The sequence below is a fragment of the Trachemys scripta genome, chromosome 1 (assembly GCF_013100865.1).
Source record: "Trachemys scripta elegans isolate TJP31775 chromosome 1, CAS_Tse_1.0, whole genome shotgun sequence".
Classification (NCBI taxonomy): domain Eukaryota; kingdom Metazoa; phylum Chordata; order Testudines; family Emydidae; genus Trachemys; species Trachemys scripta.
In genome coordinates this window covers 151,520,356-151,548,222 of record NC_048298.1, presented here as the reverse complement: position 1 = coordinate 151,548,222, position 27,867 = coordinate 151,520,356, and the positions used below count along the sequence as shown (strand labels likewise).

At 41.5% G+C, this 27,867-nt stretch overlaps 1 protein-coding gene across 3 annotated transcripts in view; it reads left to right on the top strand.

The window, feature by feature from the left end:
• The first annotated feature begins 390 nt into the window (after positions 1 to 390).
• Positions 391 to 27,867, top strand: part of COL8A1 (collagen type VIII alpha 1 chain) — a 114,845-nt gene continuing 87,368 nt past the window's right edge. The window contains exons 1-2 of one of the 3 annotated variants that reach the window (XM_034789835.1): positions 430 to 473; positions 20,834 to 20,942. The gene's annotated coding sequence lies outside the window, so the exon portion shown is untranslated. Of the gene's footprint in view, positions 474 to 20,833; positions 20,943 to 27,867 lie in introns of all 3 variants that reach the window. The other 2 variants (XM_034789814.1, XM_034789825.1) reach the window with 2 other exon arrangements.

The following is a 27,867-nucleotide window of genomic DNA, read 5'->3' as shown; positions in this document are numbered from 1 at the left end:
CTAGACACTGTGAAATCTGCTCCCACATGTTCTGAAAGCAGCGAATGCACTGAATGAACAATGCATAATTTTACACAGAAACCACCAGGAATCCTTAAAACTAAGTGAAGTGGGACCTTGGATCATTATATCTATGATAGACTGGAACAACGTACCAGTTAGAGAGGAATAATATAAATGCTATAATCAAATAAGAAATAAAAACAAATAAATCAGGCTTTTCTTCCCCTGTGATGCCATTCAAACTCTCTCTCACCCCTCCCTCTCACTCCCTGAAGAACAGAATCTACCCTACAGTGCCTTTTGAGTTCTCCCTGCCTGCTTTCTTCACTGCCCACCTACTGTAAGGAGTAGCTCCTCCCACCTGCACATAAAAGCCAAGTGCATGCTACCAGCAGCTGATCAGAGCACTTTCACAGTCCTCCACTGTTGCGAGCCAGTCATCTCCTCTCCTTGGAACTTGTGCATTCAAGGTAAGGCTATTGCTACTTCAGGCTTCTATTCTACCAGGCTAGTTTTGAGGAAGTCTTAATGTCAGCTGAACCACTGTCTTGCTGCGTGGTGTTGGTGGAGCTTTTTTCAGATGTCAAGTCATCTGACATTTAGGTTAGTAACTTACTGTTGTTTTAGCAATGAAATGAAAACATTTCTTGCTGAGAAAGACTAACATATGTGACTGGGAAAAGCTTTTCTTTTCTGTTCTGATTGATTTTGAAAAGTTCAGTACTATATCCAGGCAAATTTTAACCATTTTTACTTTGTTAATATTTTCCATCTCAGTGAGGGTAGCCCAGTCAAAATTGTCAATAAAAATGCACTTTAAAGCCACCTAACATTTCCCCTTAAAATATACAGTACACTCAAAAGGCCTGCTGGTCATTTGGGGATGTTTTTGAAATATACAAGAGAGCTTCAGCAAATCTTCTGATCCAGGTTTTACTGCTTTGGAAAAAAACGTATTTGAACTACTGCCTTCACAGAGGAACAATAATCATGTGGATGTTAGAAAGGGGGGAGGGAAAATTCAACATCTGGGACTAAACATGATTTAAGAACATAGTTCAAGAGCAAAATTCCACCTCTTGCCACAACAGGACATCATGTATAAAAGCACTGTGCTGATGAATTTCGTTATATCTGTAGCTGTTTGAACTATGTTTATAGATGATATATAAAGTTGTCTTCATATATCTTTAATATATATATTTCAAATGTTATAAGAAGAGAATACTAAATAGATCAAATATTTTAGCCTATATGAGATAGTTAAGAAGCTAAACATATTAAAGCAGATAATGTCTTTTAAAAATGTTTTTACTTTCCTCTCTGTTCATCTGTCCATCCTCCCAGAGATGAATCTAAATGATTTGTACCAGTTTCTCAAGTTGTGAGTCAGGGTATTTTTAATAGATGGTCACCTGTTTAAACAAATTCATCATACAAATCCTAATCTTAGAATGCTCCATAGTATTCAGCAATGAGAGAGATCAGGAATTAATATTATATGAACAGTAGATGTTGATTATAACTACTATGCACATACTCTGTATGTAGTACATTTCTGCAGTTAAAAGCTGGTATTTTCTACATTGTAGCCAAAGAGCGCCTTTTCAAGTAATGCTTTGCTTTCTTTTCTGAGACTTTTTTTTTTTAAACAAAATGTCTTTTTATAAATAACCAGCTCTGCACAATAGCTACAAATACAGTAGCTACGATAGAGTTGTATAACCTCAGCATAACTGTTCATGCTACTGTTGTCTGTGTAGTGTATCTAGGAGATCTGTCCTACATCTTATGCATTATCTATTTTCTCTTTCAAATGAGTATAAAAAAAATCAACATCTTCAACTGTTTCCTTGAAAGGTTACATAAGAGTTTTAAAAAAAAATAAAAAAATCCTGAGGTTGCTACTAAGAACAAAATACAGGACATTCCACAGCATGCATAAGTTGGAGTAAAAACTGTTCTTTTTGAAAAACAATTAATCCACATAAACTTCCTCCATGAGACACACAAAAAAAGCCTAATAGGTTTTTTCCTAACTGATATTCCAACACTATCTTGCAAATTCTTATTTCCTACTTAACATCTGATAGTTTTGTACAGAAGAACATAGAAAATATAATTTTAGGAATGTATTATTTGTAGAATTTAGCTTAAAATAAAATCCTACCATGAAGTCTCAGTTCTCATGCACTGTGTTGCCTTACCTGGTAGAGCAGTTTCCAGGAAGAAACACATCACAAAATACATTTGGCACAGAACATTTGCATGCTCTGAAGTACCTTTTAGTAGAGATTGCTGTGAAATGTGTTATTTTTGCATATGAAAATAGATCCTGGAACGGATCATAAAAACTTTGTGTCTAATTAAACTAAACTAGAATCTCCTGAGGTCAATTTATCCTTTAAAATGGGCAGTTAATTCAGCCAAGCATCGTTTTGTAGTATTGAACTAAGGAAAGTTGAATGCAGCAGGGATCCAAGAGACGTTACCCTTCTAGACATGTGCTTTCAAGGTTTATAACACAGCCCTCATTTTTCTCGGTGCTGAAATGAAAACTGATTTTTATAAAGACCAATTTCTGCTCTGAGAGCAAATAATACTGTTCAGTTTGAACAGCAAAAGCACACCCATAGATGCACCCAATCAGTGCTTAATTTGTAATGAAAGAGGTGGCTCAAGTTTTTTATATTCATAACCCATGCAGCAAGCCCCAAGGTGCCGGGGCTGTGAACTGCCAAGCCTAGAAGTGCTGGGGCAAGCCCTAGCACAAATTAAACACTGCACCCAGTCTTTTAAAAACAGTAGCGCAGATACATTAAAAAAAAAATTGGAAGTGGCGGTGGAAGCAGGTGCTCAGATACGAGTGCAATGAGCATGGCATAACCCCCCCTGAGTTGATAGAATGTATTAATCTTAAAGCCACACTAACAGGGGCATAATGAAGATAAAAAAAGGGTTGGGGTGGACATGTCCAGTCATTCCTTGTAGTGGCTGCACCTATGTTTTAATACTATTCATTAAGGGACTGATCTGAAGTCCATTGAAGTCAATGGAGAAACTCTCACTGATGTCAAGGGGCTTTGTACCAGAACCCTAGTTACACAGGCTAAACCATATACTTACTTTGTAGATACTAATCACCATCACCATGGTATCAGAGAGTCTCAAACATTCATGAATTTATCCTCACAACACCTGTGTAACATAGGGAAGTATTGTTCCCCTTCATTTTTACAAGTGGGGAGTGGAGGCACAGAGAGACTAAGTGTCTTGCTTATGATCATATTTGTGGCAGAAGAGGGACTTGAACCCAGTTCTGGGCCCCAGTCTAGTGCTTTAACCAGAAAATCATCTTTTCTTATCCACTGTGCATCCCCCCTTTGCTTCCTTGGGCCTGAGCTACCTCAGGCAGAATGAGCAAAAACAGGTTCCTCTATCTACAATCAATAGCCAAGAAATTGTGTGTGATACACACATACTACAGTTGGTACTTGACAACTAAGTAATGATAAAGCTTAAAAATTAAGTTTGTATAGAAAGTGGGAGATTTTTATGCAGAATTATTTATATGCTATTACATGCATCATGTTATTTGTATGAGTTTGCATGATAGTGTGGTAATTAGATTAATATTTTTTGGCAGAGATTGGCATGGTGTGAGAAATATCAGAGCAAATTTCCATCCTCTGCCCTTGTAGTCTTTGGTGGTGCTTCTTGCTATTGTGCAATGCAATTCTAAAGCACTCATTCTTTTTACACTCTCTCCCTGGTGGCATCTCTGTAACTCCCATGACAATACCACAAAAAAAAAAAAAATCTTTCCCCTTTGCCCTCTCCCTGAAGTCTGGGTCCCCAAAGCCTGTTTATGAGAGCACAGAATTTTAACACTGAATTTCTACAACTGCACTGTCCTAAAAGAAAGGGGGAGGGGAGAGTCAATGGCTCATGAATTTTGAGCCTCCTCCTCATGTGCAGTGTGTAAACTTGAAATACTCTTTCCCTAACCATCAGCTCCCTGAAAGACAGCATGTGAGAAAGAACTATGGCTCCCATTTCTGTGTCCAAAATGGTGGATAAATATGAGGAGACAAATGAGAGCGTCAGACTCTGGTTGGCTGTTGGTATATGGAACAGTCCATAGTTCTGTGGAGAAATACTCATTTGGGAGGGAACAGAAGTGAGCTAGTGCTGCCTGTCCCCATTTGTTGGATGTCTATCATATGCTGATGTTTGGTCTAAGAAATAATTGTCATAGCAGCCTTTGGGGGCACTGTCTCCTCTTTTTTTAAAATAAAAGTTTTCACTGTGGACATGGAACACTGGGACAGAACTCTGAGCATGTGAGACAGACAATTAAAAGATCAGGAACACTAATAAGAAATGCTAGCTATTAGAATAGGAAGAACCAAGACCAAGCATCTGGTGCAAATGACCTGGTGAAGGATGGTAGCAGTTTGTAATGCACCTTGAAGTACTGCAATATAAGCTCAGGGATAGGTATAAATGTAGAGTCTGCAGGGGAAACAAAGAGCTGCAAATCAGTTTGAAACAGAAGGGTTTATAGAGATTCTAACGAAATTGACTGAGAGAACTAGCCTGTATTCCTCAGATTTGTACCCTGAGAATCATGTGAGTGGTTTTTTTTTTTGGTCTATATTATTATGGCATTAATGGGTCTGGGTTAAGGCAGAGTTTTGTTAGTTCAATTGATCAACTTAGAAAAACACCCTTGAGTGCTAGGGGGAAATGTTGATTAATTTATCCATCCATATTCTACAGCTCCAAAGGGAGAGGAGGGTGTTCTATCCAGTTTGGGGGAATGACCAGGCTACTTTGCCGCTGTCTAGCTGCAGACACTGCAGAGAGTGCAAGCTATTCACTTCTGCAGCAGGAATAAGTAGCACTCAGGCACCCCATCCACTCTGCAGTGTGCAGAAAGAGCAGCTCAGGAATTTTTCACCCCTCTACCACCACTTCATTTTACACATCTCAGACAGCAAAGGGCTGAATTTTACCCTGAACTTTAATATCCACATGTTCTGCCATTACTACTCAGTTTCTTGACATAAAAGCTACTCTGTGTTCCTGGGTTCTTTGCCCTTCTGGGAGATAATTTTCTATTCTCACAAATGTTGCACTTCTAAGAATAACATTTGGTCATTGGATTATAAGGAGGGGTTACGCCAGGCAACAAGAAAAGACAGTGGAACATTGGCTGCTTGTTCCATTTTTAATGAAAATTAAGGAGATTTAAAATAATAAATAATTATATTGGATGCTTCCTAATTTTCCTGCTGTGATATACTGGGATTATGTGAGTGAATGATGTTGCCCTCTTGTGGCATGTCCTCAAAGAGGATAAGGGATCTACTACTGGTAGCAGCCAAGGGAATTCTCCTTTTGCTTAAGTCAGTGGTTCTCCACCACGGGTACATATACCCTGGGGATACTAAGAGGTCTTCCAGGGCTACACCAATTTATCTAGATATTTGCCAAGCTATATGAAAAGTACTAGTGAAGTCGGTACAAACTAAAATTTCATGCAGACAATGACTTCTTCATACTGCTCTATATACTATACACTGAAATGTAAGTACAATATTTATATTCCACTTGATTTATTTTATAATTATATGGTAAAAATAAGAACATAAGCAATTTTTCAGTAACAGCGTGCTGGGACACTTCTGTATTTTTATTTCGGATTTTGTTAACAAGTAGTTTTTAAGTGAGGTGAAACGTGGGGGTACACAAGACAAATCAGACTCCTGAAAAGGGTACAGTAGTTTGGAGAGCCACTGTTAAGTTGTATAGGACTACACATATGCACCTGACTGACAAGGATTCTAGCCCTGTATCCCCATGTGTTTGAGCTATATAATAGCTAGGCCTGATCTCTGTGGTCATGGATACACTACACACCAATAAATAATTCTGCTTGGTCTTTATTCATATATTTCTGAAATGTAGCAATGCTTTCTCATATTACTTTGGTGTATAATGAATTTAATCTGTCAATAGATGATCTAATTGTATCATTATTTCGCATATGGGCATCTTTTAATGTACTGAGATCTGGTGCAAAAGTTAATATTTCATGGCAGAAGCCAGCTAAATAAAATTCAATGCATCTGGCATATAAGGGTAAGCTGCTGAGGGGTTAGATGTAAGGGTCTCTTCTTGAAAGTAAGTGTGAACCACTGCCCTCTTCTAGATGGCAGGATGTGGGAATGGGGGTGGGAGAGGGAAATCAGACCTGTTTGAGTGTTTATCAGTTCCCTCTGCTGGCTGCAGAGCCTACAGTTTGTGGAGCAGCTGTGTTTGTGGAGGCAAAGGTCGTAAATCCTATTCACAGTGCTGCATGTATGCAATGAGCTGATGACTGTGGTGTCTGTGCATGTATGTGGACATCATTCATTACAGGGTCTCATCCATACCTACACCGAGTTCAACAGAAGGGCACTCAAAAATAATAGTGAATTCCAAGGAGGTTAGAAATATTCCGTCAAGCATCTCACATCTTGCCAGCCCTGTGATTTACCAGACTGTTCAGTTAGTGCAACCCTCCATCATGCATAATATACTAAACCCACACCTTGCACCTCTTCTCCAAGAGGACCATGTATGTAGCTATTACACACTGATTTTTTAAATGTTTCTAAATGTATTGTCTGTCACAAACATTCTAGGCAACCCCAAAAATGTAACATTTTAAAATAGCTATAAAAAGTCCATATTTTCAGATCATTAAACAAATGACACTTGGGGAGAGCATCCCAATCTAAGCCCATTTTCCCTGATCCCCTAAGGAAAGTCTTGTGTAAACAGATTATGCTGCCTGTTGAGAAGCTCAATAAATGTTGGCTATTTCAGACCAAGCTGGGGGTGGGGGGTGCGGGGGGAGGGGGAAGAAGCAAGTTCCACGGTCAAGAGGTTTTTGCTGAGAATAATCTATCCACCAGGCCCCAGATGCACAAATCTAGGGACTCTCGGGTCAAGCATCTCAGCTGATTTCAACTGCCAAGGATATCATGGAGAGAGAGGTGGCATTTAGGGTACACAGAACCCAATTCACAAAGGGCACTATAAGTCAAAACTAACACAATGAGTAGAAGCCATAAATAAACTATTCTTTGAAACATCTGTATCATCCACTCCCTGCTAATGGGGAGCCTCATTCTACACTACAGCAGGAGGCAAGGAAGGCACAGATAACCAATGGTATGGTCTGCATTTGACTTTCAAGAGAACTTGGAGAAAAGCATTTTTGGCCACTGCTGCTACCCACACATCCAAAACTCAATCAAAGGCCCAACAAGGCCCCTTTTGTTGTGAACTGAAGTAACAAAAACAGATTACAACCTCTCCAATAAAGGTACTGATGTTGCCTCAGATTTATTCAATATTATTTTTAAAAGAACGTAATTGAAAATGGTAAGGCCCCAAATCATATACCATCAAATCTGACTGAAGAAAGCTAGGCAAATATTAGTTCTCATAGCCACACAACTGATAGCTACTTTGATGTTCTGTTCTCCCATCTTGCATGGAACTCTAGTCAGAGCAGGATATCAGAGCTGATATCTTTCCTGGCCTGGAGAGCAGAATTTTACTCCAAATTTGGCTTAATTCCCCCAAACCCTCAAAACTGTCCAATTGCTCAGCATTTTTATGTACAGTGATATCAGTGATCCTAGTCCATTTCTCAGCAGAGGGCACTATAATAAAACCAGCAAATGTGGTCCTTTTTGGCAGCCTCAGCAGAGGAATTACAAGGTGGTCACTCTAGGTCCGGGTTGAGGAACAGAGGCAGGCTAATGGGGGAAGCTTACATTGCAGTGTCCTTACTTTACCTGTTTTGTGGATGAAGGGAAAACTTAAATCTACAGAGTAGTTAATTCAGTACCTCCCACCAGCACTAAAATTCACTTAAAATACATTTAAAAAAATTAAAAAGCAGCACTCTTAGCTTATTCTCTTTCAACCAGTGGCTAGAAATTACCATAGTAGCACATCACATCGTTTGCTGGGTGGGGGGAGGGAAGGGGAATGACAATGTAGGCCTTTAGAAATAATTTTTTTGTGCTTTAACGGTTCCAAAAATGTCAGTGCTTGTCAAGACATTTTTGAAATAAAACCAAAGCAATGTTAGTAAGTGAACTTTCCAAGGCAGCTCTGACCAAAACTGATTCTTAGATTTCTGTTCAGTAATAAACTGCCTCTGTGGTTGCTGGTCAGGTAGGGAGGAGCACTCAATGGGCCAAAGCCACATTCTGGTCAACCCAAAAGAATAGAATAAAAACCCACAAATTGCACGGAGTGCTCCAGTGAATGGAGAGACTCCTGCCAGCTCTGCAGAAAGGTGTGGGTATGGGGGGAGTTCAATGAAATCTAGCTTTTCCTCTGAAAATGGGAGGCAGACCCTATCCCTATCTTCTGTGATCACTCACAGGGATCACTTCAACCTATTCTGAAACCAAAACAATTGCCCAGGGAACAATTTCCAGTGTGTAACTGTAGATGACTTGTAAAAAGTGACAAAGAGTCCTGTGGCACCTTATAGACTAACAGAAGTATTGGAGCATAAGCTTTCGTGGGTGAATACCCACTTTGTCAGACGCATGCTCCAATACTTCTGTTAGTCTACAAGGTGCTACAGGACTCTTTGTCGCTTATTACAGATCCAGACTAACACAGCTACCCCTCTAATACTTGTAGATGACTTGTAAACACTCGACGATTGTATACTTCAAAAATCACTACCTGCCTGTCAGGTCATAGTCACTACTGCACTTGTGCACTTTTTAGCAGTCCCTGTGTGAATGAGCGAGGCAGTAACCATAAGGGTTCATGTCAAGGCCTTGTTGATGAATAGCACTACAGTATATTCTCCAGTGAAGGACCCTGAACTGGCAGGAAGATGAACAAGATGGAATGAGGGCTGGAGCTACTTTCCTCCTCCAGTTGCCATGATCCAGATCACTTCTTCCCTGGGAAATACCTATAGGAAAGGAACAGCGGGATGTGTATAGAACTGTGCAATGATCCCCCTGAAACACTCTCTTGTGGAGACGTGCATGTGTTCTCCCATTCCATGGGGAAAGGATGCTAATCTATCGCCCCAAGGGTTCCTCCTGCAGCCAAAGGCAGTTCTGTGCCTGTCATGGAGACTCTACAATTCTCTCCAGTTCCACATAGCATTGCTTCATTTGAGCTGTGCTACATTGGCTTTCACAGTTGCCATTGCCCAAGAATTCCCAGTGCCCAACCAGAGAGACGCCTATAGACCATTATTTGCTCTCTCAGAAATGAGATGCTTTATTGTGTCAGTGAGGCCCAGATCCTTAAAGACCTGCTTAAGCCATCACTGACTCAAACATCTTTTTATTGTGCCATAAGTTTGCATACGAAAATTAGTTGTTGCCCATGTTCACTAGCCGAAGTCCATGGTCATATGAAATTAGAAATAATATCCATGTATCACTTCTCATAGTAAAAACTGCATCTTAAAAAGGAAGGCTGATTTTTGGTCACAGGGAGACACACATTTGAAGCCCTAAAATTTCTGGTTTTGTGCCACTGTGAAACTACCAAATCATTTTTAAGTTTTGTTTTTTAAAGACTTGATGCACTTTGATCGTTGACTGTAGATTGTTCATGAGCAGCCAGTTGCAACTACTTAGTCCCTGAAATTCAAAGTGTTGGTTAATTTTGATAGGGCATATAGCTTCTATGATCCCTGTTTCCCAATTGGATAAAGATAATTCTTAGAATCAGATTTCAGAAATAAATACTACCCTTAAAGAGTTCAGAATTCACTTGCAATGAGCATCCAATAATATTCACTTGAAATGCTGTTTCCAACACCATTCCTAACACTAATCTAGAATAGTCACTGAAAATGAACACAAAAGGGGCACAAAACATAGGCAAAGCAAACAGAATTATTTATTGGAGCAAATATTTGTGGACAGTTGGAGATATTCTCCCAGCTGTTGTCCCTTTATACTTGCTACACATTGTTTACTACATGAAAATGAGGAAACACACACACACACATATATATAAAAATCCATTAGGTGTATTTTGACAGATGTTCTTGTAATTCAGTGAAAATTCATAGACAAAAGGCCTGATTCTGCCAAGTGCTTATTTCAGGGATACTTCAGTCCTTAAATTCCCACTGTAGCTAAAGGGGCCTGAAGTTACTTAGCATTTCTGCAGAGGCACTCAGCACCTTGTAAGCTCAGACCCAAGAAGCACCAGCCCATCCTTTCCCCTTCCCTTGCTCCACCACATAAGATAACAATCATTGTAATAAGAAACTTTTTGTCTCGCTGAACTATTTAAAATCACTCCTAACTCTATAAAACACTCTTGTACAATGTTGCTTACACTGTAGTAAACTTGACTCTCAAAACTGGTACAATAATAGGGTTTGATTTCACTAGGTATTTTAAAACACAGTAACGCTTGTCACAATACCGCTGTGCTCTTCTGCTGTTTTTATCCTGACACTGGTAGAAGTATAGTAGACCCTCACAGTTACAAACACCTAGGAAATGGAGGGTTTTCTTAACTCCGAGCAAAACGTTATGGTTGTTCTTTCAAAAGTTTACAGCTGAACATTGACTTAATACAGCTTTTAAACTTTACCATGCGGAAGAAAAATACTGCTTTTAACTATCTTAATTTAAATGAAACAAGCACAGAAAGTTTCCTTACCTTTTCAAATATTTTTTTAACTTTCCCTTTTTTTTAGTAGTTTATGTTTAACACAGTACTGTACTGTATTTGTTCTTTTTTATTTTTATTTTTGGTCTCTGCTGCTGTTGGATTGCATACTTCCGATTCCAAATGAGGTGTGTTGTTCACCAGTTGATTCATAACTGGTGTTTGTAACTCTGAGCTTCTACGGTAACACAAGACTTGCAGTGTAATTCTTCTTGCACAGCATTTAAGTTTCTACATCACGGAGGGCTGGGCTGAATTCAAGACTTGAATGAGAAATCTGTAGGGAAAACTCGGGTGCTACAGGAAGTGGTTTTAGCAGTACAGTAGGTGGTGCTCTTATTTCTGAGTCAGGCTGAAGCAATGAATGTCCCAGCATGGCACTAGGGGAGATGGGCTGCTGGAGATGCCATCTCCTGTTTGACATGTGAAACTACAGTCTTCAACAGTTGTCTTGCATTGACCTTATGGTACTTTTCACAAGACTAGAGGACTTATTGTCATCATCTTGGCCAAATTACAATGTGGGAATTTATTTTGCTTCCTTAGAAACCAGATGTAATTTACATTGGACACAGCATTTCGGTTTTTCACTTCCTGTCCTAAATTGCTTTGTGGTATTGCTATGCACTGTAAAATACTTGCAGCGTTCCTCCACTTGAATAATAAACAGTTATCCATACCCACCTCTAATCCCAATGGACAGGAAAGAGGCTAAAAAGAGCAGTGGTCCTAAAATTATCATTCTCCCTTCCCTGAAAGCAAACACTGTGCATTTGAGGCATCTTGTGTTTAGCAAATGTAGCCAGAGGACAGCCATTATGCACGACATCCTTCAGCAGGCCTATGAGAAAATTCTGTGTACCGTTATCTCGGATTGGTTCTGGTAGTGCCAGAGGGATGAGAATGGAAAAGCGAGGTGTGGCCCATCTGTAGGAAGGAAGGTAATGGTACCATGACTCATGTGAGACCCATGCTGCCAGGAGAAGAGGAGATGTGGTGAGTTGGAAGAAAGACCAGTAGATGCCCCTGTTGATAGCATATGCTACAGCAGGGGTGAGCAAACTATGGCCCGGGGGCCGCATCTGGCCCACCAGAAGTTTTAATCTGTCCCTCCAGCTCCTGCTGGGAAGCGGGGTCTGGCGTATGCCCTGCTCTGGCGCTCCAGCTGGGGAGCGGGGTCGGGGGCTTGCCCTGCTCCGCACGGCTCCTGGAAGCAGCGGCATGTCCCCCTCCTCTGGCTCCTATCCATAGGGGCAGCCAGTGGGCTCTGCAAACTGCCCCCCCAAGCGCTGCCCCCACAGCTCCCATTGGCTGGGAACCATGGCCAATGGGAGCTGCAGGGGTGGCGCCTGAGGACGGGGCAGCGCGCAGAGCCACCTGGCCGTGCCTCCACATAGGAGCCAGAGGGGGGACATGCCAATGCTTCTGGAAACTGCTTGAGGCAAGTGCCGCCCAGAGACTGCACCCCTGACCCCCTCCTATGCCCCAACCCCCTGCCCTGATCCCCCTCCCGCCCTCTGAACCCCTCAGTCCCAGTCCGGAGCACCCTCCTGCACCCCCAACCCCTCATCCCCAGCCCCATCCCAGAGCCCGCACCCCAGCTGGAGCCCTCACCCCCTCCTGCACCCCAACCCCCAATTTCATGATCATTCATGGACCGCCATACAATTTCCATACCCAGATGTGGCCCTCGGGCCAAAAAGTTTGCCCATCCCTGTGCTACAGGAAACACAAACTTCCAGATCTCCCAGTTTGGGGGCATACCAAGCCTCTAGTGAATGAAAAATAGCTCATTTCCCAAGCCAAGATGGCCTTTGAGTTAAAAACAAAAAAAAGTAGAATTACAATTTTTGCATGCATGCATCTGATATGAAAATAGCCAATTTTTGATAGAAATGCTGAATAAAGCAAATCTTAAGGGTGGGCTTGTAAAATCAAGTGAAAGAAAATGGCAAGAATGGTGGTATTTAACCGTTTACCTTGTGCTTCCACATCTGTTTGTCATGTTCACTTGTCTCTTGTCTTATACTTAGATTATGAGCTCTTTGGGGCAGGCATTGTCTTTTTGTTGTGTGTTTGTATAGCGCCTGGCACACTGTGGTCCTGGTCCACCACAGAGGCCCCTACGTTCTTCCACAAGGCAAATAATAATTATAATAGATGAAAAATCTGCAAAATAGCAGAAGTGTGAATTTCACATAGAGCTAGCCCTGACTCCCAGTCTCCTGCTGCCGTCCCTTGAAAACACACCTGCTAACACAGATGATTGGTATGTCTGGAAAAGTATTATGCTAAAAACTGCAACTCCCTCCCCTTGCTAAAGAAGTATCTGAGCATCTTACATCTTACAGTAGATCAATGAACTTATCCTCACAAGCACTCTGGGAAATAGTATTACCCCCCCTTTTACCAGAAACTGAGGCAGAGAGAGATGCGAGACCAGATTTTCGAAACAACTCGCGGACGGATTTTCAAGTGCTCAGCACGCGCAACTGGGGCAAACAGAAGAACTCAATTCCCACAATAGGTTTCTCAATAAGGGCCATTTTCACAAGGGTGCTCAGCACCCCAGCAGCTCCCACTATGACACTTGTGGCCAGATTTTCAGAAGAGCTCCTTCAAGCTTTTCTCAGTGCCTAAATGGAAGCTTCTCTCTTTTGAAACTCTGACCCCGTTTGTGGGTGCCTGAGCAGTTTTGAAAAGTCTGGTATAAGTGACTTGGTCAAAGATGCAGAGAGAGCCTGTCAGATCTCAGAACAGAACCCACCTCGCCTAATCCCCAGTCCAATGCCTTAGCTGCAAGCCTGTCCTTTCTCATCAGCAAAACCAGGAAAGGCTAGACGTGGGCAAGAATCACAATGCCAAATAACTGGTAATACCGATGCCTGCCAAGAAAAACGTCCAGATACCTGCCTGTGGGTAAACCAGACAGCCTCATTTTGGTACCTCCTTGAGAAAGGACTACTGCTAAGAATGATGCCAGCATCTGTCAATTAGTGTTATGTTGTTTCCCCAATGCTCCTACTCCTTTCTGGGACTGTACTACGTATTGTACTGTCTCTATCAGCCTCAGATTTCCAGACACCCTTAGGCAAGATGACACCGTCTAGTATAATGGTTAAACAGTGGTGGTCGTGTCGGTAAAGATCACTGGTTTCATTGACTATTCCCTTCATTTCTGAATATAAACAACCACTGGCTGCAGTTGTGCTAAATACTTAGGAGGAAGCATACACTGTTCTTGGCTAGACTATACCTGTACAGGAGCGGCAGCCTCCTCACAGGAGTTTCTGTCGGCTACCCAGTCCCACGATGTTAGAGGGTGCCCTAACTGACAAATGTGGATCTGGATTTTGAATACTCCAAAGTGCATGTGAGTGTGTCTGTGTGAGGGAGAAGAGCACCCAGGGTTTATTTTTTAGCCTCTATAAAGTCAGGGGCCATGTGCAAACCAGGGACTCAGATTTCAAATCACCACAGAGCCTCTGGATTCCTTCTCTAAGCTATACTATGACTATACTCTCCAGCTGGCACGTTGTGCCAGTCTCTCTTGCCTAAAGTCTACTGTGTGGACTGTTATAGGATTCTGTCCAGGAGATTAAGCTTGCAGCCAGCAGTATCTGCCTCAACCCCTGTTCCAGCATCCAGACCATCTCAAAAGTTGATGATCTCATACAGTTTGGTAATACAAAAAATGAGATGTTCCATTACTAATAAACGTTTTAGAATGTAGACCAGCTAAAATGTCATATAACAACTGTTGATCAACAATGCTTACAAAGAAATAAATTCATAAAACAGCTCTGACTAAGCTATTGTTGGGGGTTGAGCTCACTCAATATAAGCCAACATGTTCAGCTGTGTCTTGTCCAGTCACAGCTAAACACAGCTAAGTTTATTTAGTGGTATTGGAAAAAAACCTCAACAGAAAAAAAAAAAGGGTATCTATTGTGCTAATAAGTGTCCAGACTATGTCTAGCAATGAGTGTGAGAGTTTGTTCTCTGCCCTCCAGACAATACACAAGTTATAGTACACATAGGATCATGACAGCTGTCAGCACATAAGCATTAACTAATTACACTTTGGGTCAGATTCCAAACTCTGTTACACCAAAGTAACTGGACTCCTGGGGGATAGTGTAGGTAAATATTACTACCTTGTTCCCTTTTACCAATGGAGCAACTGAGGCAGAGAGGTGAAACTGCCAAACTTGAGACACCTTAAAGGTACTCAATTTTCAGAATGAGGGTGCTCAGCACTGGTAGAAGATCAAGCTCCTTTAAGGTATATCAAGGTGGACACACAAAATCACTAGCCACTTTTGAAAATCCTGGCCTTTATCTTGTGAGAACCTTAGCCTAGTTTCTGCATGTTAGTTTAGCTAAGCTTCAGAGAAACCTCTAAATTTACCATGAACAGAACCAAATTTCCAGGCCTTTGGTGATTCACCCCTTATCTAAATGACAAAGCAAATTGCCGACCTGTGAGTCTCATTAACTTCATATTGCTTAATAAATTACTTTTAAAATGTTTAAACTTAGCTATGCGAATTACAAAGAGAGAAAAAGAATGTGCTGCATACCATCTCTACAAAACCAGAAGCTGTTCTATTATAAATAAATAGAGTTTGCTCAGTAATAGGAAATTCCATTCAAGAACAGACAAATGGCACATCTTGTCTGGTATCCTGTGTCTGGCAATGGCCTCTACCCGATGCCTAAAATACTTGGCTTTCTTGGGCCCACAGTCTCTCCTGTTCTATTTACCATCAAGGTTACAAATCAGAGTTTCCTAAATTCCCTTATGAGTATGTTTGTTTTTCTCTGTTGCTTGCAAGAGATTGTAAGGTTGGGGCATGGACCAGAGCAGCATGTGCTCCCTGTGCATGAGGCCTGTTACAATGGCTGGCATTGAAATGGGGCAGGACCTGTCCTTACCCCACTGCCAGCATTGCTAGAGATCCCCCATCAGGGAGCACAAGGATCAGGATTATGCCCAAACATGGGTTAAGGGGACAAAATTCCTTGAACTCTCTCCCCACCCTCCACTTGCACTCTGGCAGAGAGACAAGTGTTATCTGGCCCTTAATTAGCAACCATTTTTCTGCCAAGGTCCAGACCTGTTAACAGGACTCTGGGGAATTAGTTATATATACCTGCATAGTTTATGTGAGGAGAGTCAGTTTTAGCCCTGCCCTTGGTCCTGTGGTTTCTTCTTACACAACATTTAAGATTCTGTACCAAGAGGGCTGAGCTGAATTTAACACTTGGATGAGAGATCTGTGGGGAGAAGTCAGGGGCTCCAGAAAATGGTGTCAGCAATGCAGTGGGTGGTACAATAAATTGTATTGCATGCATCTGAATTTTAGCAATTCAGTAGGTGGTGCGTGTGAAAATCTATAACGGTGCAGATTTGTGTCAAAGTGTGTGGTGGAATCAGATTCCAACCAAATGTCATTAGGGGAAAGGGTGAGACAAACAAACATCTGACACTCTGACCAAAAAGTCAGATTTTACCCCGTGGTTTCATTTGGTGAAGTGTTGTTCAAGTGGCCATTGTACCCTGTAAGTCCCACCACCAAAAAGACCAAAGTCTAGGACAAACACATTCACTGTTACACAGATTAAATTTAGTTCTAGCTGTAGAATGTTAGAACCTTCTCCACATTGTTTTCTGCTTGAATACTCTTTGTTTTGCTTGTGCAACTCTCTAATGAAAGTGACTATTCTTTAGTAGAGTGAAAACATTGGAGTCAGGACCCCTGGATTCTATTCCCAGACCTGCTGCTGACTTGCTGGTAAACTTGGGTCAAATCACTTAACTTTTTATGACTCGGTGTCCCCATCTGTAAAATGAGGATGTTAATACTTGGCTTATCATGTAGGAGTGTTGTGAATTTTAATTAATTAATATTTTTAAAGTGCTTTGAGATCTTCAGATGGAAAGGGCTGTAACATAGTATAGTTTTGATTCAGGTGAATACAGTATTGATAAGTTCTTTACTGAAAATGATATAAAAACGAACACATTTCTTTGCTTCAAATCTTGTCTTGACAAGTAACATGAACTCTGCACCCAAAAACCAAACACACTGACTCATGTCTTTAAGTGTCATGGTAAATTTGTTCTTTTATAACATGTACTAGTTAAGCTTTGAACTTCTGTTTTTTTGGAAAAGCCATAGTGGAAAAATATTTTCATGGAGTGCACATTTCAGATCTGTCGACTGTTATTCTCTTTTTAGAAAAAATCCACTTAGGTATTAGCTTAGGTTGAGGCAATTTGTTGTCGTCTGGCCTTCATGATAAACTGAGATGATTAATATTGTGAATAAAATATTTAAATTTTGTGTCTCAGTTTTCCAGCTCTCACTCATTCAAATCTTTCAATAGTTTGTCAGCTTGAAACTCACTGCTGTAACATGAAAGAAACTGCAGCTTTGCAGGAATGGAAGAAAATAGTGAGCCTCTGAAATACGATAGACAGTCCAAAGAGAGAATACTGCATATGTGAATTATAAGGCTATACATATTATACACATATTCTGACAATATCACTGGAAATAAGCAAAGTTTACATAGTTTATGATGTTTTCATAATTCTGAATAGTGTATATATAGCCTTATACAGTTTTCCTGGTCTGTCTTTTAATACTGATATTTAATATCATGTCTGATTGCTATTAAAACATTTGAACAAGAAAACTCGTGCTAAATTTGATTTTCAATACTGCTACTGTCTCCATTACTGGATGTTAAGATTGGACAGCAGAAATCATTCAAATATTGTCCTATTGATTTTAGGTCACTTGCATACTGCAAGTTTATTTTTCAAAAGCACTGTAAACATTTCCCTGCCACCCACCCACTTAATTTTTTTCTGGTCAAAATGTCACAGCTGTGAAATATAGTGGCAGATGACCCCAAAAGCATGAAATATGACTCATTTTGCTAAATGACAGAGGGATTTTGGCCCTATTCATCAATATAAATATTACAACAATACATTATTTAGGGATGAGCACATTAATTCTAGTTTTGGAAGCAAGTACGAGTGTCAACAACTTCCCATGAGAAGTTGACACCAGTAAGGCCTGTTTGAAATTGAAGTACATATATCAGCCTTTCACAATGATCTTCTGCCCCAAAATGGTTTCCCATATCTCCTCTCCTACCAAATACTACCAGTTACATCATTAACTAACTAGCTGCAAATTCAGCCTTCTTGCTGTAATTGGGACAAACAGCTAGAACCTTTTCTCGTATACTGTTACAAAACTCAGGAAAACTGTAGTTCTCACTTTGATACCCTCTCAGGGTTTCATGTTTCTGCAGATACAGCTGAGTGATTCATGGAGTTAAAAAATCCCATTGGTGTAAAGAATTACCGGTAATCATTTTTAGGCAAGACAAAGTGGGTGGAATCACAGAAGGTCAGGGATCCAGACAAAAGAAAAGAGAGACAGACAAGTATCAGAGAAAGGTTGATCACCGGTAATGGGATATTATTAATGTATTTAAACAGGCTGCCTCGGTTTTTTAAAATAATTAGTTTATTATTTGGTAATAAACTAATGAAAATCTAACACTGGGCAAGAACAGAGCTGGCACTTAATGCTTTGAGGCTATTTAAAGCCTTGTGTTTAGGCAAACTTATTTTTTCAGGGGGTTAATAATATTTCCTTTATTAACTTAACATTTTTTCTGTCTTAAAAATCATCATTTTGAACCACTAGGAGAATGACTAGTCCAAAATCTGAACTGTTTGTGTTATCTTTCTGTTAATAGTTCTTAAATTACACTTCACTTTCCAATCAGAGCCTGCTGCAACAATCTCTTTTGATGCAAGTCCATTGTACAGTACCTTGGATTGCATCTGAGTTAAAATGCACAATATATTGTATGGGCAGTAAAAAATAAGGTATCTTGACTCTCAAACTAGATTGAATCAAGAGTTTTAAGAATAATCAAAGCCATATTTTTCTAGCAAGCAGAACCAATAAACATATACCTACTTTTTAATTTTTTAAAAAATGAACTGCAGTCTCTCGCCCAAGAAACACTAAAACACTTGCTTTGTGTTGGATCAGCGTAGAGCAAAGAATCAAATTATACATAACAGAGATAGGTGTATTAGAAACTAATTGTATAAAATTCCCACTAGCGCATGTTAAGTCTTTAACTTAGCAGTACTGGAACTTTATATATCCTTCCTGATGCACTTTACAGACCTTGCATGCCTTTGTATAGGTGGTATGATTAAGGGAACAGGACTTTATTGATTATTTTTCTGTTACTAAAACAAACATGATTTTATATACAAACACAATCATGGGGGTATATACACACACTTTCAATAAAGTCATACGCTAAATATCTTGGGCCAAATTCTATTCTCAATAACACCAGCGGATAGGCCCTGATCCTGCAAAAATTCATGCATGTGAGTGAAAGGAACTACTCACATGTGTAAAGTCAGTCCAGTGGGACTACTCATATGTGTAAAGTTACCAGTGTATGTAAGTTTTTACAGGATCAGGGCCTAAAATTAAAGTGACTCCATAAGCTACTCTGGGTTTGGACTAGTATCACTGAGAGCTGAATAGGGATCTTTGTATTTATTCCCACACACACACGCACGCACACACTCAAAATTTTAACTTAAAGTTTCTTCATCAGTGGGTTAGAGAATTCTAATGTGTGTTTTCTTTCTGTTTTGACGTTGGGCCAGCAGCAGTGCAAGTAGGGCAGTATGGTACGGCATACCAGAAAGAGGAGGAGCAGAAGGTCGGGCCGCTCGGTGGCCCCACACCCGCAGCTCCTCCAATGCAACTGTACCGACCCCGGACCTTCCACGCAAGGTCTCCTCCGGTCTGTATGGCAACCAGCCCCGCTGGAGGATAGGGCTGGGAACAGTAAGGGGCACCAGAGGAGCTGCAGGTGTGGAGCCATCCGGTGGCCCCACGCCGGCAGCTTCTCCAGCATGGCTGCTGTACTGCCCCCAGCCCTGTCCTCTGGCAGGGCTGCTGTACAGACGGAGGAGACCCTGCGTGGAAGGGCTGGGGCGGTCCAGCAGCCGCACTGGGAGGAGGACAGACAGAACCTCCCCTCCCCAGGTAAGGGGGGGTGAATCATGGGGAGGGGACGGGGAGAGTCTGGGGGCCCCGGGCTGGGTGGAGAGGAGTCATGTGGAGGGTCACGGGAGGAGGTCACATGCCCCATGGGGGGCAGCGTACCAGTAAGAAATTGATTCCACTTGCACCACTGTGGGCCAGTCTCCTATTAATATAAGTGGAAGTTATCTGAATTGCACCAAAGACAGAATATACTTAAGGTCAACAGTAATGATACTTGATATTTGTAGTAAGTTTTGGGTGTTCAAAATTCTGTACAGACAAAAACTAACCACAACACCCTTATGAGACTTGGGGGGAGAGGGTGACTAAGCATTATCCCTGTTTTACAATGGGAAATTGAGAAAGAAAGGTGAAGTGACTTGCCCAAGGCCAAATTCTTCCCTCGTTACCAGAAGTGTAACTCCACTGAATTTAATGGAGTTGCCCCCAGGTAAGTGAGGGAAGAATTTGACTACCTGTGCTTGAAATCAAATGTTTTTAATTGTCTTCAAAAATACCATATGGGCGCCACTGAAATGAGTGATTTCAGCATGCTGTGTTTTATTTTCCATGTTTCTTTGGTACTCCAATAATGTCAGAAAACACAGGAACTGAGACAGAGGTCATGAGATTCATTGAAAAGAGGGTAAAGTGGTTTCTAACAAAAATATTTATCATCACAGCAAACTATTTTGATTAAATGAGAGCTTGCAGTGGTGGTGTCTGGTAATGTGCTGCCTAAAATGATGATGATAATACAAAGTCAGGATCCTTATTTGTTTCAAAACACCCACTTGCATTTTTCTTAATAGAACTATCAGTTTGTGACAATGCCAGATTCACGGAAATTCCTCCAGGAATACACTCTGAAGAATGACTTTTTGATCCTGTTGTGTCCATTTAGCCAGCACATGGACGGAGAATCTCATTGTTGGCTTTCTAACATTGGATTTATAGAATGTCATAATTAACAACAGGTGACTGGCAACATTACATGCACAGCAAGCAACGTGAAAAGATTGGCAGCTCAAGAGCCACCTGTGAATCATCAAAATCTTTCCTCGGATAAACTCGGTAGTGATTCTGGTAGGTTTTCATGGTTATTTTATCCTTTTTTCCTCTCCCTCTCATATTACAGGGCAGGCATTATCCCTCCCTTGAAGTTCGGTGGGGCTTGTTTTTGCAAGATGGCCTGAGATAACCTCCCTGCTCTCCCATTTATCCATCTGTAAAATGAGAAGAATAGCACTCTCTTTCCTATCTCATAGGGACACTTTGATGATTGATTAATTAATTAGGGTTAGATTGTGGCTAACCCTTGCTCAGGTGTGCAGGGGGGTTGGAAATGATCAGAGGGCTTTGCTCCTTCTTTCCTCCTCATGAACACCCCATACCAGGACTAGTCATAATTGCAGGACGTGTGCTCAGGGAAATATAGGGACAGCTCTCTCCGGGTGTCCCTAGGGACTTGCATTACTCCAAAGGATGGAGAGGAAACACAGTCATGAATCTTTTTGACCTGAGCCTTTGGAGTAATATGGGGGAGTGAGCTGCAAATGCCCTCCAAGGACAGTGCAATCCACCCCCTGCTCCAGAAGAAGCCAGTTGAGGGGATTACGCTCTACATTGCCCCTTAGCTAGAGTTGCATTTTAAAGGCAGAACACTAGCTCCTGTAGAAACAACAAAGAGTCTGGTGGCACCTTAAAGACTAACAGATTTATTTGGGCATAAGCTTTCGTGAGTAAAAACCTCACTTCTTCGGATGCATAGAGTGAAAGCTACAGATGCAGGCATTATATACAGACACATGGAGAGCAGGGAGTTACTTCACAAGTGGCGAACCAGTGTTGACAAGGCCAATTCAATCAGGGTGGATGTAGTCCACTCCCAATAATAGATGAGGAGGTGTCAATTCCAGGAGAGGAAAAGCTGCTTCTGTAGTGAGCCAGCCACTCCCAATCCCTATTCAAGCCCAGATTAATGGTGTTGAATTTGCAAATGAATTTTAGTTCTGCTGTTTCTCTTTGAAGTCTGTTTCTGAAGTTTTTTTGTTCAATGACAGTGACTTTTAAATCTGTGATAGAATGACCAGGGAGATTGAAGTGTTCACTTACTGGCTTGTGTATGTTACCATTCCTGATGTCCGATTTGTGTCCATTTATTCTTTTGCGGAGGGACTGTCCGGTTTGGCCAATGTACATGGCAGAGGGGCATTGCTGGCACATGATGGCATATATGACATTAGTGGATGTGCAGGTGAATGAGCCCCTGATGGTGTGGCTGATGTGGTTGGGTCCTCTGATGCTGTTGCCAGAGTAGATATGGGGACAGAGTAGGCAACGAGGTTTGCTACAGGGATAGGTTCCTGGGTTGGTGTTTCTGTGGTGTGGTGTGTAGTTGCTGGTGAGTATTTGCTTCAGGTTGGGGGGTTGTCTGTAAGCAAGGACTGGCCTGCCTCCCAAGGTCTGTGAGAGTGAGGGATCATTTTCCAGGATAGGTTGTAGGTCGTGGATAATGCGCTGGAGAGGTTTTAGCTGGGGGCTGTATGTGATGGCCAGTGGTGTTCTGTTATTGTCCTTGTTGAGCCTGTCCTGTAGTAGGTGATTTCTGGGTACCCGTCTTGCTCTGTCAATCTGTTTCCTCACTTCCCGAGGTGGGTATTGTAGTTTTACGAATGCTTGATAAAGATCTTGTAGGTGTTTGTCTCTGTCTGAGGGGTTGGAGCAAATACGGTTGTATCTTAGGGCTTGGCTGTAGACAATGGGTCGTATGATGTGTCTTGGATGGAAGCTGGAGGCATGTAGGTACGTATAGCGGTCAGTAGGTTTCCGGTATAGGGTGGTGTTTATGTGACCATCACTTATTTGTACTGTAGTGTCCAGGAAGTGGATCTCTTGTGTGGACTGGTCCAGGCTGAGGTTGATGGTGGGGTGGAAATTGTTGAAGTCCAGGTGGAATTCTTCAAGGGCCTCCTTTCCGTGGGTCCATATGATGAAGATGTCATCAATGTAGCGCAAGTAGAGGAGGGGCACTAGGGGACGAGAGCTGAGGAAGCGTTGTTCTAAGTCAGCCATAAAAATGTTGGCATACTGTGGGGCCATGCGGGTACCCATAGCAGTGCCACTGACTTGAAGGTATAAGTTGTCCCCAAATCTGAAGTGGTTGTGGGTGAGGACAAAGTCACAAAGCTCAGCCACCAGGCTTGCTGTGGCCTCATCAGGGATACTGTTCCTGACAGCTTGTAGTCCATCCTCATGTGGAATATTGGTATAAAGTGCTTCTACATCCATGGTGGCCAGGATGGTGTTTCCAGGAAGAACGTCAATGCACTGTAGTTTCCTCAGGAAGTCGGTGGTGTCTCGAAGATAGCTGGGAGTGTTGGTAGCATAGGGTCTGAGGAGAGTGTCCAAATAGCCAGATAATCCTGCTGTCAGAGTACCAATGCCTGAGATGATGGGGCGTCCAGGGTTTCCGGGTTTATGGATCTTGGGTAGCAGATAGAATACCCCTGGTCGGGGTTCTGGGGGTGTGTCCATGTAGATTTGTTCCTGTACTGTAGCTGGGAGTTTCTTGAGCAGATGGTGTAGTTTCTTTTGGTATTCCTCAGTAGGATCAGAGGATAGTGGCCTGTAGAATGTGGTCTTGGAGAGTTGCCTGGCAGCCTCCTGTTCATAATCTGACCTGTTCATTATGACCACAGCACCTCCTTTGTCAGCCCCTTTGATGATAATGTCAGAGTTGTTTCTGAGGCTGTGGATGGCATTGCGTTCTGTACGGCTGAGGTTATGGGACAAGTGATGTTGTTTGTCCACAATTTCAGCCTGTGCACGTCTGCGGAAACACTCTATGTAGAGGTCCAGTCTGTCATTTCGACCATCAGGAGGAGTCCACGCAGAGTTCCTCTTCTTGTAGTGTTGGTAGGAAGGTTCCTGTGGGTCAGTGCACTGTTCAGTGGTGCGTTGAAAATATTCCTTGAGTCGGAGACGACGAAAGTAGGCTTCCAAATCACCGCAGAACTGTATCATGTTCGTGGGGATGGTGGGACAGAAAGAGAGTCCCCGAGATAGGACAGACTCTTCTGCTGGGCTAAGTGTGTGGTTGGAAAGATTGACAATGTTGTTAGATGAGTTGAGGGTACCATTGTTATAGCCCCCAGTGGCAGGTATTAGTTTAGATAGCTCCTGTAGCTTCATTTTCAAAGGGCCTGGGTATTTGCAGCCCCCATTCCCCCCGGGAGATTTGTGGATGTTCAACTCCTCTGGAAAAAAAAAGCAGTCCATTCTTTGTACCACACTTTGGAGAAGTCAGGCACAAAAGGGCTGTCGTGGAAAGAAAGACCGAAGGAGAGAGAAAAACTGCATCCATGCATTATATAAAATAAGATAAGCAGATACATTTTGCTTCAGAGAGCTCTAATTTCATCTCAGGAATTCCATTTCTGGAGGCTTCACGTTATTGGTTTATGTTGGCACAAGAGCACCAAAATGGAATGATAGTTGCATAACATGATTATTTAGGGCTCAGTCCTGCAAACAGTGACAGGCACAATGCCTATTACTGTGGGACTGTTATGGTCATTAACATTAAATTTTGCAGCAAGTGTTTGGAGGATTGGGCCCTTCACCTCTTTAAGAATTGCTTCATGCTATGTTTATTCACTAACCAGTGAGTTATAAATTAAAATGGCATTTGAAAGCACTGCAGCCACTGTACCTAACAATATAACGGTCCTAGCAATATACTTTACTCCATGCACTTTTTAAGGTTAGCCCATCACAGTGGAAAAGAGAGAACATTTAACAAGGTATTTTCATAATTAAGTAATTCTCGCTCCACATTGTTGTTTTTAACCATGATTTAACATAAGAATAGCTATGCTGGGTCAGACCAATGGTCCCTCTAGCATACTATCCTGTCTCCGACAGATACTTCAGAGGGAATGAACGGACAGGGCAATTACCCTCTTGTCTAGTTCCAGTTTCTGGCAGCCAGAGCTTTAGGGACAAACTGATTGTATCTCTGACCATCTTGGCTAATAGCCATCCTCCACAAATTTATCTAATTCTTTTTTGAACCCAGTTATACATTTGGCCTTCACAGGAAATACTTTTGGCCTTTACAACAGATTTGAAAGGCTGAAACTGTACTCTGTTTCCTTAATGAATTTTCTTTTTTATTCACCATCATAGAGACACAGTTTATTAACAAAGGGATGCTGGTGAGTAGTGGGCAGCTGTCAATTTGACTTTTGGATTGTAGCCTCTCTATCTATTCACTGCCCCCACTACTATAGTAGCTGATCAACTCAGAAACATTAATGTAATTATTCTCACAGTGTCTCTGTGAGGTATGAAAAAGCTATTGTCCTCACTTTACAGAGGGGTAACTGAAGCGCAGAGAGACTAAGTGGCTTGCCTAAGACCATAGATATGGAATTTGTGGCAGCGTGGGGATCTCAGCCCAAGTCCCCTGAGTCTCAGCCCAGTGTTTTAATCACTAGACCATTCCTTCCCTTGGTCAAGGCCTTTGAGTTTAAAAAACAAAAACAAAAAAACAAAATCAGCCCATGCATATTTAAAAAGGCATTTGCATACCTAAGCTACCGTTCCAGTAATCACCTAAACTGGTGCTTTTTTGGCAGCTAATACAAAGGGAAATAAAATGTCCAAAAGCACACCAGAAATTCAGTGTAACTGTTTTTAGTTATCCATATAGTTTCACAATTCTTCAACTTTAGCTCTGGGCCTACCATTTGGTTGTGTATATGGGCTGCTTCTCCCTGACAGAGAACTAGATTTCATTTTGCCAAAAGAAGAAACAAAGTAGCTCAAATTCTGGGCCTATAAATTTTGAGAAGTATTAGCTAATGACTAGCTCTGAATGAGGCCTATTCTTTCTCCCAAACACTTTGGGCCTGATGAAGAACTGTTGCCTGGCTATCAGTCTTGAAGAAGCTGAATTACCAAAATTATAAATGGCTAACCCAGCACTGTGGAAGGAGGGGAAATGAAAAACATGAGTCAGCAAAAAAAAAAAAAAAAAAATCAAAGTGAATAAGATTGTATTAGCATATACCCAAATAGTGGTGGTTTTCCTTTTTTCTTTAACTATCTGGCTAAAAGTAACAAATGTGTCAGTCTAGGAAAAAAATGAAATAGCCATGTGGAACTATATGTCTGTGTTTCTAATTTCCAAGAGTTCAGAAAGTTATTAGATGTCATCCTGAATGCCTTCAACTGCTGCATTTATAGAGTAGTCTTGATTGTTTTGTTTCATAATTTTTTTTAATACATTTAGATAAATGGTTACATTTCCTTGCTGAAATGCAAATAGCAGTAAATACTTAGAATGCTTCTAAAGAATACAGATTAATTGGCTAGTGGGGGGGAACTAAATAGGGACATAAAATAGAGTTCTTAAAATTGAAACCGAAGTATATTTGAGATTTTAAAGATATACTCCACTCTCTGCCAGTACTGATCCGTAAAAGAATCCTACAAAAAGTGGAAACTAGGTCAAATTATGAAGGGTGAATATAAACAAACAACACATGAATGTAGGGACAAAATTAGAAACCCCAAAATACAAAATGAGATTACAATATTTAGGGACATAAAGGGTAACAAAAAACCATTCAACAAATAAGAAGGAAGAAGACGACCAAGGACAAGTAGGCCCATTACTCAATTAGGTGGGGAAGACAATAACAGAAAATGTTGAAATGGCAGAAGTGCTAAATTACTTTTTAGTTTCAGTTTTCACCACAAAGGTTAGTAGCAATCAAACATCTAATATAGTGAACACTGGTGAAAATTAGGTAGGATCTGAGGCTAAAATAGGGAAAGAACAAGTTAAAAATTACTTGGACAAGTTAGAGGTCAAGTTGGCAGGGTCTGATGAAACACACAATGCACAGTCTTCACACAATGCACAGTCAACCTGTGGAACTCCTTGGCAGAGGATTTTGTAAAGGCCAAGACTAAAACAGGGGTCAAAAAAGAACTAGATAAATTCATGGAGGATAGGTCCATCAATGGCTGTTAGCCAGGATGGGCAGGGTTTTGCCAGAAGCTGGGAATGGGCGAGAGGGGAATGGATCATTTGAAGATTACCTGTTCCGTTCTTTCCCTCTGAAGCACCTGGCATTGGCCACTGTTGGAAGACAGGATATTGGGCTAGATCAGTGGTTCTCAAACTTTTGTACCGGTAACCCTTTTCACATATCAAGCCTATGAGTGCGACCCCCCTTATAAATTAAAAACACATTTTTATATATTTAAACACCCTTATAGATGCTGAAGGCAAAGCGGGGTTTGGGCTGGAGGCTGACAGCTCGCTAAACTCCCCCCCCCCCCACGTAATAACCTCATGACCCTCTGAGGGGTCCCGACCCCCAGTTTGAGAACCCCTGGGATAGATGGACCTTTGGTCTGAGCCAGTATGGCTTTTCTTATGTTCTTATCAAATACATCCTAGAATACTCAAGGAGCTGACTGCGAAGATATATGAGCCATTAGGGATTATCCTTGAAAACTCATGGAAAATGGGAGAGATTCCAGAGGACTGGAAGAGGGCAAATATTGTGCCAATCTGTAAAAAGAACAACCTGGGGAATTACAGACCAATCATTTTAACTTCAGTATCTGGAAAGATAATGGAGCAAATCATCAAGCAAGCAATCTGAAAACACCTAGCAGATAATAGGGTGATAAGTAGCAGTCAACAAGGATTTGTCAAGAACAAATCATGTAAAACCAACCTAATAGCTTTCTTTGATAGGGCAACAAATCTTGTGGATAGGGGAGAAGCCATAGATGTAGCATATCTTGACTTTAGTAAGGCTTTTGATACTGTCTCGTATGACTAGGGAAAGATAGCCTAGATAGAGCTACTATAAGGTGAGTGCATAACTTCCCAGAGACTAATCATCAGTGGTTCACAACCTGTAATGGCAAATTGAGTGGGGTGCCACAGGGATCAGTCCTGGGTCCAGTTCTGTTCAATATCTTC